At 44.1% G+C, this 11,935-nt stretch overlaps 2 non-coding genes across 2 annotated transcripts; both read right to left on the bottom strand.

The window, feature by feature from the left end:
• Window positions 1-8,512: 8,512 nt before the first annotated feature.
• Window positions 8,513-8,584, bottom strand: TRNAS-GCU (transfer RNA serine (anticodon GCU)). The gene has a single exon. It is a non-coding gene; the product is annotated as a tRNA-Ser (tRNA).
• A 2,866-nt stretch (window positions 8,585-11,450) lies between these two features.
• Window positions 11,451-11,521, bottom strand: TRNAS-GCU (transfer RNA serine (anticodon GCU)). The gene has a single exon. It is a non-coding gene; the product is annotated as a tRNA-Ser (tRNA).
• Window positions 11,522-11,935: the final 414 nt, after the last annotated feature.

Raw genomic sequence — 11,935 nt, 5'->3', positions numbered from 1 at the left:
GTGGGCTCGAGCCACCAACCTTTCGGTTAACAGCCGAACGCGCTAACCATTGCGCCACGGAAGCCCAAAAATTAAATGGTGGAAAGGTATTGTGGAAAAACTTTGGCTTTTTACGTTACATTTGAGATCCCAAAACACTGCTCCCGGGTGGGCTCGAACCACCAACCTATTAGTTAACACCCGAACTGGCTAACCATTGAGCCACGGAAGCTCAGAAATTAAATGGTTGTCAGGTATTGTGGAAAAGTTATGACTTTTCACGCTACATCTGACACCCCACAACACCGCTCCCGGATGGGCTCGAACCACCAACCTTTCGGTTAACAGCCGAACGCGCTAACCAGTGCGCCACGGAAGCTCAGAAATTAAATGTTCGTCAGGTATTGTGGAAAAACTTTGGCTTTTTACGTTACATTTGAAATCCCAAAACACCGCTCCCGGGTGGGCTCGAACCACCAACCTTTCGGTTAACAGCCGAACGCGCTAACCATTGCGCCACGGAAGCCCAAACATTAAATGGTCGTCAGGTATTGTGGAAAAACTTTGGCTTTTTACGTTACATTTGAGATCCCAAAACACCGCTCCCGGGTGGGCTCGAACCACCAACCTATTAGTTAACACCCGAACGCGCTAACCATTGAGCCACGGAAGCTCAGAAATTAAATGGTTGTCAGGTATTGTGGAAAAGTTATGACTTTTCACGCTACATCTGACACCCCACAACACCGCTCCCGGATGGGCTCGAACCACCAACCTTTCGGTTAACAGCCGAACGCGCTAACCATTGCGCCACGGAAGCCCAAAAATTAAATGGTCGTCAGGTATTGTGGAAAAACTTTGGCTTTTTACGTTACATTTGAGATCCCAAAACACCGCTCCCGGGTGGGCCCGAACCACCAACCTATTAGTTAACACCCGAACGCGCTAACCATTGAGCCACGGAAGCTCAGAAATTAAATGGTTGTCAGGTATTGTGGAAAAGTTATGACTTTTCACGCTACATCTGACACCCCACAACACCGCTCCCGGATGGGCTCGAACCACCAACCTTTCGGTTAACAGCCGAACGCGCTAACCATTGCGCCACGGAAGCCCAAAAATTAAATGGTCGTCAGGTATTGTGGAAAAACTTTGGCTTTTTACGTTACATTTGAGATCCCAAAACACCGCTCCCGGGTGGGCCCGAACCACCAACCTATTAGTTAACAGCCGAACGCGCTAACCATTGAGCCACAGAAGCTCAGAAATTAAATGGTTGTCACGTTTTGTGGAAAAGATATGACTTTTCACGCTACATCTGAGACCCCACAACACCTCTCCCGGGTGGGGTCGAACCACCAACCTTTCGGTTAACAGCTGAACGCGCTAACCATTGAACCACGGAAGCTCAGAAGTTAAATGGTTGTCAGGTAATGTGGAAAAGTTATGACTTTTCACGCTACATCTGAGACCCCACAACACCTCTCCCGGGTGGGCTCGAACGACCAACCTTTCGGTTAACATCTAAACGCGTTAACCATTGCGCAACGGAAGCCCAAAAATTAAATGTTCGTCAGGTATTGTGGAAAAACTTTGGCTTTTTACGTTACATTTGAAATCCCAAAACACCGCTCCCGGGTGGGCTCGAGCCACCAACCTTTCGGTTAACAGCCGAACGCGCTAACCATTGCGCCACGGAAGCCCAAAAATTAAATGGTGGAAAGGTATTGTGGAAAAACTTTGGCTTTTTACGTTACATTTGAGATCCCAAAACACTGCTCCCGGGTGGGCTCGAACCACCAACCTATTAGTTAACACCCGAACTGGCTAACCATTGAGCCACGGAAGCTCAGAAATTAAATGGTTGTCAGGTATTGTGGAAAAGTTATGACTTTTCACGCTACATCTGACACCCCACAACACCGCTCCCGGATGGGCTCGAACCACCAACCTTTCGGTTAACAGCCGAACGCGCTAACCAGTGCGCCACGGAAGCTCAGAAATTAAATGTTCGTCAGGTATTGTGGAAAAACTTTGGCTTTTTACGTTACATTTGAAATCCCAAAACACCGCTCCCGGGTGGGCTCGAACCACCAACCTATTAGTTAACACCCGAACGCGCTAACCATTGAGCCACGGAAGCTCAGAAATTAAATGGTTGTCAGGTATTGTGGAAAAACTTTGGCTTTTTACGTTACATTTGAGATCCCAAAACACCGCTCCCGGGTGGGCTCGAACCACCAACCTATTAGTTAACACCCGAACGCGCTAACCATTGAGCCACGGAAGCTCAGAAATTAAATGGTTGTCAGGTATTGTGGAAAAGTTATGACTTTTCACGCTACATCTGACACCCCACAACACCGCTCCCGGATGGGCTCGAACCACCAACCTTTCGGTTAACAGCCGAACGCGCTAACCATTGCGCCACGGAAGCCCAAAAATTAAATGGTCGTCAGGTATTGTGGAAAAACTTTGGCTTTTTACGTTACATTTGAGATCCCAAAACACCGCTCCCGGGTGGGCCCGAACCACCAACCTATTAGTTAACACCCGAACGCGCTAACCATTGAGCCACGGAAGCTCAGAAATTAAATGGTTGTCAGGTATTGTGGAAAAGTTATGACTTTTCACGCTACATCTGACACCCCACAACACCGCTCCCGGATGGGCTCGAACCACCAACCTTTCGGTTAACAGCCGAACGCGCTAACCATTGCGCCACGGAAGCCCAAAAATTAAATGGTCGTCAGGTATTGTGGAAAAACTTTGGCTTTTTACGTTACATTTGAGATCCCAAAACACCGCTCCCGGGTGGGCCCGAACCACCAACCTATTAGTTAACAGCCGAACGCGCTAACCATTGAGCCACAGAAGCTCAGAAATTAAATGGTTGTCACGTTTTGTGGAAAAGATATGACTTTTCACGCTACATCTGAGACCCCACAACACCTCTCCCGGGTGGGGTCGAACCACCAACCTTTCGGTTAACAGCTGAACGCGCTAACCATTGAACCACGGAAGCTCAGAAGTTAAATGGTTGTCAGGTAATGTGGAAAAGTTATGACTTTTCACGCTACATCTGAGACCCCACAACACCTCTCCCGGGTGGGCTCGAACGACCAACCTTTCGGTTAACATCTAAACGCGTTAACCATTGCGCAACGGAAGCCCAAAAATTAAATGTTCGTCAGGTATTGTGGAAAAACTTTGACTTTTTACTTCACATCTGAAACCTCACAACACCGCTCCCGGATGGGCTCGAACCACCAACCTTTCGGTTAACAGCCGAACGCGCTAACCATTGCGCCTCGGAAGCTCAGAAATTAAATGGTTGTCAAGTATTTTGGAAAAGTTATGACTTTTCACGCTACATCTGAGACCCCACAACACCTCTCCCGGGTGGGCTCGAACGACCAACCTTTCGGTTAACATCTAAACGCGTTAACCATTGCGCAACGGAAGCCCAAAAATTAAATGTTCGTCAGGTATTGTGGAAAAACTTTGACTTTTTACGTCACATCTGAGACCTCACAACACCGCTCCCGGATGGGCTCGAACCACCAACCTTTCGGTTAACAGCCGCACGCACTAACCATTGCGCCACGGAAGCTCAGAAATTAAATGGTTGTCAGGTATTGTGGAAAAACTTTGACTTTTTACGTCACATCTGAGACCTCACAACACCGCTCCCGGATGGGCTCGAACCACCAACCTTTCGGTTAACAGCCGAACGCGCTAACCATTGCGCCACGGAATCCCAAAAAGTAAATGTTCGTCAGGTATTGTGGAAAAACCTTGGCTTTTTACGTTACATTTGAGATCCCAAAACACCAATCCCGGGTGGGCTCGAACCACCAACCTATTAGTTGACAGCCGAACGCGCTAACCATTGAGCCACGGAAGCTCAGAAATTAAATGGTTGTCAGGTATTGTGGAAAAACTTTGACTTTTTACGTCACATCTGAGACCTCACAACACCGCTCCCGGATGGGCTCGAACCACCAACCTTTCGGTTAAAAGCCGCACGCACTAACCATTGCGCCACGGAAGCTCAGAAATTAAATGGTTGTCAGGTATTGTGGAAAAACTTTGACTTTTTACGTCACATCTGAGACCTCACAACACCGCTCCCGGATGGGCTCGAACCACCAACCTTTCGGCTAACAGCCGAACGCGCGGTAGGATTGCACTTTACGTGACCCACCCAACTAACAATAGATTCTAGTTAATTGGACCATGAGGAGTCCGAAAAAAATAGTTAAAAAATTATTTGACCGCCGCAAGTTGGTCAAAAAAATTTTTGAAAATTTTAAAATCCATGCACTTACCGCCATTGAAGCCGCTATACGCTTAACGCATTCTGCCCTCAAGGCTCAATCTCGCAAAATAAGCCGAGGGGACTGTGAAAAAAAGACTTACTCGCGCCGGAGTTTTAGCTATGGAATTTTTTAAGCTTACGGAAACCGTTTATTTCTGATAAAAGGACGGAAATATAAATGCGAGAAAAACTGCTATGTTTAGGGAAAAATCGTTGAATTTTTTGGTAATTCGACAATTGATAAAGTCAAATTTTTGTAATTGCCGTCAAATTATTTTTGAATTTATTTTGGAAAGTGTGTCAAATCCTTGGGGAATTAGATTTTTTTGGAACAAAATTTTGAAATAAAAGGAGACAAGTTATTGCAACTATGTTTTGGAAAAGGTGTCAAATTATTGGGAAATTAGCAAATATCAACATCAATATTTCAGAAAAGGAGTCAAGTTATTGCAACTATGTTTTGGAAAAGGTGTCAAATTATTGGGAAATTAGCAAATGTCAACATCAATATTTCAGAAAAGGAGTCCAGTTTTTGCAACTATATTTTGGGAAAAGCGACAAATTATTGGGAAGGTACCAAACGTCAACATTAATCTTTTAGAAAAGGATTCTAGCCGTTGCAACTATATTTTAGAAGAGGCGTCTATAGTTATTTCAGCAATATTTTGGAAAAGGTGTCAAATTATTGGGAAATTAGCAAATGCCAACAACAATATTTCAGAAAAGGAGTCTAGTTTTTGCAACTATATTTTGGGAAAAGCGACAAATTATTGGGAAGGCACCAAACGTCAACATTAATCTTTTAGAAATGGATTCTAGCTGTTGCAAATATATTTTAGACGAGGAGTCTAGTTATTTCAGCAATATTTTGGAAAAGGTGTCAAATTATTGGGAAATTAGCAATTGTCAACATCAATATTTTAGAAAAGTCGTCTAGTTATTTCAGCCATATTTTGGAAAAGGCGACAAATCATTGGGTAATTAGCAAATGTCAACATCAAAATTTTAGAAAAGTCGTCTAGTTATTTCAGCCATATTTTGGAAAAGGCGACAAATTATTGGGTAATTAGCAAATGTCAACATCAAAATTTTAGAAAAGGCGTCTAGTTATTTCAGCCATATTTTGGAAAAGGCGACAAATTATTGGGTAATTAGCAAATGTCAACATCAAAATTTTAGAAAAGGCGTCTAGTTATTTCAGCCATATTTTGGAAAAGGCGACAAATTATTGGGTAATTACCTCCAAGTGGTGTTTCTTGGGTAACGCTAAGAGCCACACATTAATACTTACCATTTTTAAATTTCAGTGCACTACTTTCAAATTGTATTGAGTCCATCCGTAGTGAACCACTTTCCAAAATATCATTTATTAAATTCAAGAATAATTTGACACCTTTTCCAAAATATTGTCCTTCACATTTATCAAATTCAAGAATAATTTGACACCTTTTCCAAAATATCGTCCTTCACATTTATCAAATTCAGGAATAATTTACACCTTTTCCAAAATATTGTCCTTCACATTTATCAAATTCCCGAATAATTTGACACCTTTTCCAAAATATCGTCCTTCACATTTATCAAATTCCCGAATAATTTGACACCTTTTCCAAAATATCGTAATTCACATTTATCAAATTCAGGAATAATTTACACCTTTTCCAAAATATTGTCCTTCACATTTATCAAATTCCCGAATAATTTGGCACCTTTTCCAAAATATCATCCTTCACATTTATCTAATTCCCGAATAATTTGACAGCTTTTCCAAAATATCATCCTTCACATTTATCAAATTCCCGAATAATTTGACACCTTTTCCAAAATATCGTCCTTCACATTTATCAAATTCAGGAATAATTTACACCTTTTCCAAAATATTGTCCTTCACATTTATCAAATTCCCGAATAATTTGGCACCTTTTCCAAAATATCATCCTTCACATTTATCTAATTCCCGAATAATTTGACACCTTTTCCAAAATATCATCCTTTACATTTATCTAATTCCCGAATAATTTGACGCCTTTTCCAAAATATCGTCCTGCACATTTATCAAATTCCCGAATAATTTGACGCCTTTTCCAAAATATCGTCCTTCACATTTATCAAATTCCCGAATAATTTGACACCTTTTCTAAAATATCGTCCTTCACATTTATCAAATTTCCGAATAATTTGACACCTTTTCCAAAATATCGTCCTTCACATTTATCAAATTCCCGAATCATTTGACACCTTTTCCAAAATATCGTCCTTCACATTTATCAATTTCCCGAATAATTTGACACCATTTCCATAATATCGTCATACACATTTATCAAATTCTCGAATAATTTGACACCTTTTCCAAAATATCGTCCTTCACATTTATCAAATTCCCGAATAAGGCAATTACCAAAATTTGCCTTATCAATTGTCGAATTACCAAAAAATTCAACGATTTTTCCCTAAACATAGCAGTTTTTCTCGCATTTATATTTCCGTCCTTTTATGAGAAATAAACGGTTTCCGTAAGCTTAAAAAATTCCATAGCTAAAACACCGGCGCGAGTAAGTCTTTTTTTCACAGTCCCCTCGGCTTATTTTGCGAGATTGAGGGCAGAATGCGTTAAGCGTATAGCGGCTTCAATGGCTTAAGTGCATGGATTTTAAAATTTTCAAAAATTTTTTTGACCAACTTGCGGCGGTCAAATAATTTTTTAACTATTTTTTTCGGACTCCTCATGGTCCAATTAACTAGAAACCATTGTTAGTTGGGTGGGTCACGTAAAGTGCAATCCTACCGAACGCGCTAACCATTGCGTCACGGAAGCCCAAAAATTATACGGTCGTCAGGTATTGTGGAAAAACCTTGGCTTTTTACGTCACATTTGAGATCCCAAAACACCGCTCCCGGGTGGGCTCGAACCACCAACCTTTCGGCTAACAGCCGAACGCGCTAACCATTGCGTCACGGAAGCCCAAAAATTATACGGTCGTCAGGTATTGTGGAAAAACCTTGGCTTTTTACGTCACATTTGAGATCCCAAAACACCGCTCCCGGGTGGGCTCGAACCACCATCCTATTAGTTAACAGCCGAATGCGCTAACCATTGAGCCACGGACGCTCAGAAATTAAATGGTTGTCAGGTATTGTGGAAAAGTTATGACTTTTCACGCTACATCTGAGACCCCACAACACCTCTCCCGGGTGGGCTCGAACGACCAACCTTTCGGTTAACATCTAAACGCGTTAACCATTGCGCAACGGAAGCCCAAAAATTAAATGTTCGTCAGGTATTGTGGAAAAACTTTGACTTTTTACGTCACATCTGAAACCTCACAACACCGCTCCCGGATGGGCACGAACCACCAACCTTTCGGTTAACAGCCGAACGCGCTAACCATTGCGCCACGGAAGCTCAGAAATTAAATGGTTGTCAGGTATTGTGGAAAAGTTATGACTTTTCACGCTACATCTGAGACCCCACAACACCTCTCCCGGGTGGGCTCGAACGACCAACCTTTCGATTAACATTTAAACGCGTTAACCATTGCGCAACGGAAGCCCAAAAATTAAATGTTCGTCAGGAATTGTGGAAAAACTTTGGCTTTTTACGTAACATTTGAGATCGCAAAACACCGCTCCCGGGTGGGCTCGAACCACCAACCTTTCGGTTAACAGCCGAACGCGCTAACCATTGCGCCACGGAAGCCCAAAAACTACTTGGTCGTCAGGTATTGTGGAAAAACTTTGGCTTTTAACGTTACATTTGAGATCCCAAAACACCGCTCCCGGGTGGGCTCGAACCACCAACCTATTAGTTAACAGCCGAACGCGCTAACCATTGAGCCACGGAAGCTCAGAAATTAAATGGTTGTCAGATATTGTGGAAAAGTTATGACTTTTCACGCTACATCTGAGATCCCAAAACACCGCTCCCGGGTGGGCTCGAACCACCAACCTATTAGTTAACAGCCGAACGCGCTAACCATTGAGCCACGGAAGCTCAGAAATTAAACGGTTGTCAGGTATTGTGGAAAAGTTATGACTTTTCACGCTACATCTGAGACCCCACAACACCTCTCCCGGGTGGGCTCGAACGACCAACCTTTCGATTAACATCTAAACGCGTTAACCATTGCGCAACGGAAGCCCAAAAATTAAATGTTCGTCAGGTATTGTGGAAAAACTTTGACTTTTTACGTTACATTTGAAATCCCAAAACACCGCTCCCGGGTGGGCTCGAACCACCAACCTTTCGGTTAGCAGCCGAACGCGTAACCATTGCGCCACGGAAGCCCAAAAATTAAATGGTCGTCAGGTATTGTGGAAATACTTTGGCTTTTTACGTTACATTTGAGATCCCAAAACACCGCTCCCGGGTGGGCTCGAACCACCAACCTATTAGTTAACAGCCGAACGCGCTAACCATTGCGCCACGGAAGCTCAGAAATTAAATGGTTGTCAGGTATTGTGGAAAAGTTATGACTTTTCACGCTACATCTGACACCCCACAACACCTCTCCCGGGTGGGCTCGAACGACCAACCTTTCGGTTAACATCTAAACGCGTTAACCATTGCGCAACGGAAGCCCAAAAATTAAATGTTCGTCAGGTATTGTGGAAAAACTTTGACTTTTTACGTCACATCTGAGACCTCACAACACCGCTCCCGGATAGGCTCGAACCACCAACCTTTCGGTTAACAGCCGAACGCGCTAACCATTGAACCACAGAAGCTCAGAAATTAAATGGTTGTCAGGTATTGTGGAAAAGTTATGACTTTTCACGCTACATCTGAGACCCCACAACACCACTCCCGGGTGGGCTCGAACGACCAACCTTTCGGTTAACATCTAAACGCGTTAACCATTGCGCAACGGAAGCCCAAAAATTAAATGGTTGTCAGGTATTGTGGAAAAACTTTGACTTTATATGTCACATCTGAGACCTTACAACACTGCTTCTGGATGGGCTCGAACCACCAACCTTTCGGTTAACAGCCGAATGCGCTAACCATTGCGCCACGGAAGCCCAAAAACTAAATGGTCGTCAGGTATTGTGGAAAAACTTTGGCTTTTTACGTTACATTTGAGATCCCAAAACACCGCTCCCGGGTGGGCTCGAACCACCAACCTATTAGTTAACAGCCGAACGCGCTAACCATTGCGCCACGGAAGCTCAAAAACTAAATGGTCGTCAGGTATTGTGGAAAAACTTTGGCTTTTTACGTTATATTTGAGATCCCAAAACACCGCTCCCGGGTGGGCTCGAACCACCATCGTATTAATTAACAGCCGAACGCGCTAACCATTGAGCCACGGAAGCTCAGAAATTAAATGGTTGTCACGTATAGTGGAAAAGTTTTGACTTTTTTATGCTACATCTGAGACCTCACAACACCGCTCCCGGGTGGACTCGAACCACCAACCTTTTGAATAACAGCTGAGAGCGCTAACCATTGCGCCACGGAAGCCCAAAAATTATATGGTCGTCAGGTATTGTGGGAAAACTTTGACTTTTTACGTCACATCTGGACCTCACAACACCGCTCCCGGATGGGCTCGAACCACCAACCTTTCGGTTAACAGCCGAACGCGCTAACCATTGAACCACGGAAGCTCAGAAATTAAATGGTTGTCAGGTATTGTGGAAAATTTATGACTTTTCACGCTACATCTGAGACCCCACAACACCTCTCCCGGGTGGGCTCGAACGACCAACCTTTCGGTTAACATCTAAACGCGTTAACCATTGCGCAACGGAAGCCCAAAATTAAATGTTCGTCAGGTATTGTGGATAAACTTTGACTTTTTACGTCACATCTGCAACCTCACAACACCGATCCCGGATGGGCTCGAACCACCAACCTTTCGGTTAACAGCCGAACGCGCTAACCATTGCGCCACGGAAGCTCAGAAATTAAATGGTTGTCAGGTATTGTGGAAAAGTTATGACTTTTCACGCTACATCTGAGACCCCACAAATCCTCTCCCGGGTGGGCTCGAACGACCAACCTTTCAGTTAACATCTAAACGCGTTAACCATTGCGCAACGGAAGCCCAAAAATTAAATGTTCGTCAGGTATTGTGGAAAAACTTTGACTTTTTACGTCACATCTGAGACCTCACAACACCGCTCCCGGATGGGCTCGAACCACCAACCTTTCGGTTAACAGCCGCACGCGCTAACCATTGCGCCACGGAAGCTCAGAAATTAAATGGTTGTCAGGTATTGTGGAAAAACTTTGACTTTATACGTCACATCTGAGACCTTACAACACTGCTCCCGGATGGGCTCGAACCACCAACCTTTCGGTTAACAGCCGAACGCGCTAACCATTGCGCCACGGAAGCCCAAAAACTAAATGGTCGTCAGGTATTGTGGAAAAGTTATGACTTTTCACGCTACATCTGAGACCCCACAACACCTCTCCCGGGTGGGCTCGAACGACCAACCTTTCGATTAACATTTAAACGCGTTAACCATTGCGCAACGGAAGCCCAAAAATTAAATGTTCGTCAGGAATTGTGGAAAAACTTTGGCTTTTTACGTAACATTTGAGATCGCAAAACACCGCTCCCGGGTGGGCTCGAACCACCAACCTTTCGTTTAACAGCCGAACGCGCTAACCATTGCGCCACGGAAGCCCAAAAACTACTTGGTCGTCAGGTATTGTGGAAAAACTTTGGCTTTTAACGTTACATTTGAGATCCCAAAACACCGCTCCCGGGTGGGCTCGAACCACCAACCTATTAGTTAACAGCCGAACGCGCTAACCATTGAGCCACGGAAGCTCAGAAATTAAATGGTTGTCAGATATTGTGGAAAAGTTATGACTTTTCACGCTACATCTGAGATCCCAAAACACCGCTCCCGGGTGGGCTCGAACCACCAACCTATTAGTTAACAGCCGAACGCGCTAACCATTGAGCCACGGAAGCTCAGAAATTAAACGGTTGTCAGGTATTGTGGAAAAGTTATGACTTTTCACGCTACATCTGAGACCCCACAACACCTCTCCCGGGTGGGCTCGAACGACCAACCTTTCGATTAACATCTAAACGCGTTAACCATTGCGCAACGGAAGCCCAAAAATTAAATGTTCGTCAGGTATTGTGGAAAAACTTTGACTTTTTACGTTACATTTGAAATCCCAAAACACCGCTCCCGGGTGGGCTCGAACCACCAACCTTTCGGTTAGCAGCCGAACGCTAACCATTGCGCCACGGAAGCTCAGAAATTAAATGGTTGTCAGGTATTGTGGAAAAACTTTGACTTTATACGTCACATCTGAGACCTTACAACACTGCTCCCGGATGGGCTCGAACCACCAACCTTTCGGTTAACAGCCGAACGCGCTAACCATTGCGCCACGGAAGCCCAAAAACTAAATGGTCGTCAGGTATTGTGGAAAAACTTTGGCTTTTTACGTTACATTTGAGATCCCAAAACACCGCTCCCGGGTGGGCTCGAACCACCAACCTATTAGTTAAAAGCCGAACGCGCTAACCATTGAGCCACGGAAGCTCAGAAATTAAATGGTTGTCAGGTATTGTGGAAAAGCTATGACTTTTCACGCTACATCTGACACCCCACAACACCGCTCCCGGATGGGCTCGAACCACCAACCTTTCGGTTAACAGCCGA

This window comes from Phalangium opilio, unplaced genomic scaffold (assembly GCF_054372755.1).
Source record: "Phalangium opilio isolate 3A_F unplaced genomic scaffold, DU_Popi_V2 ptg000002l_1, whole genome shotgun sequence".
Lineage (NCBI taxonomy): Eukaryota > Metazoa > Arthropoda > Arachnida > Opiliones > Phalangiidae > Phalangium > Phalangium opilio.
The sequence above is the reverse complement of the archived record's forward strand: the minus strand, read 5'-3'. Positions and strand labels throughout refer to the sequence as shown.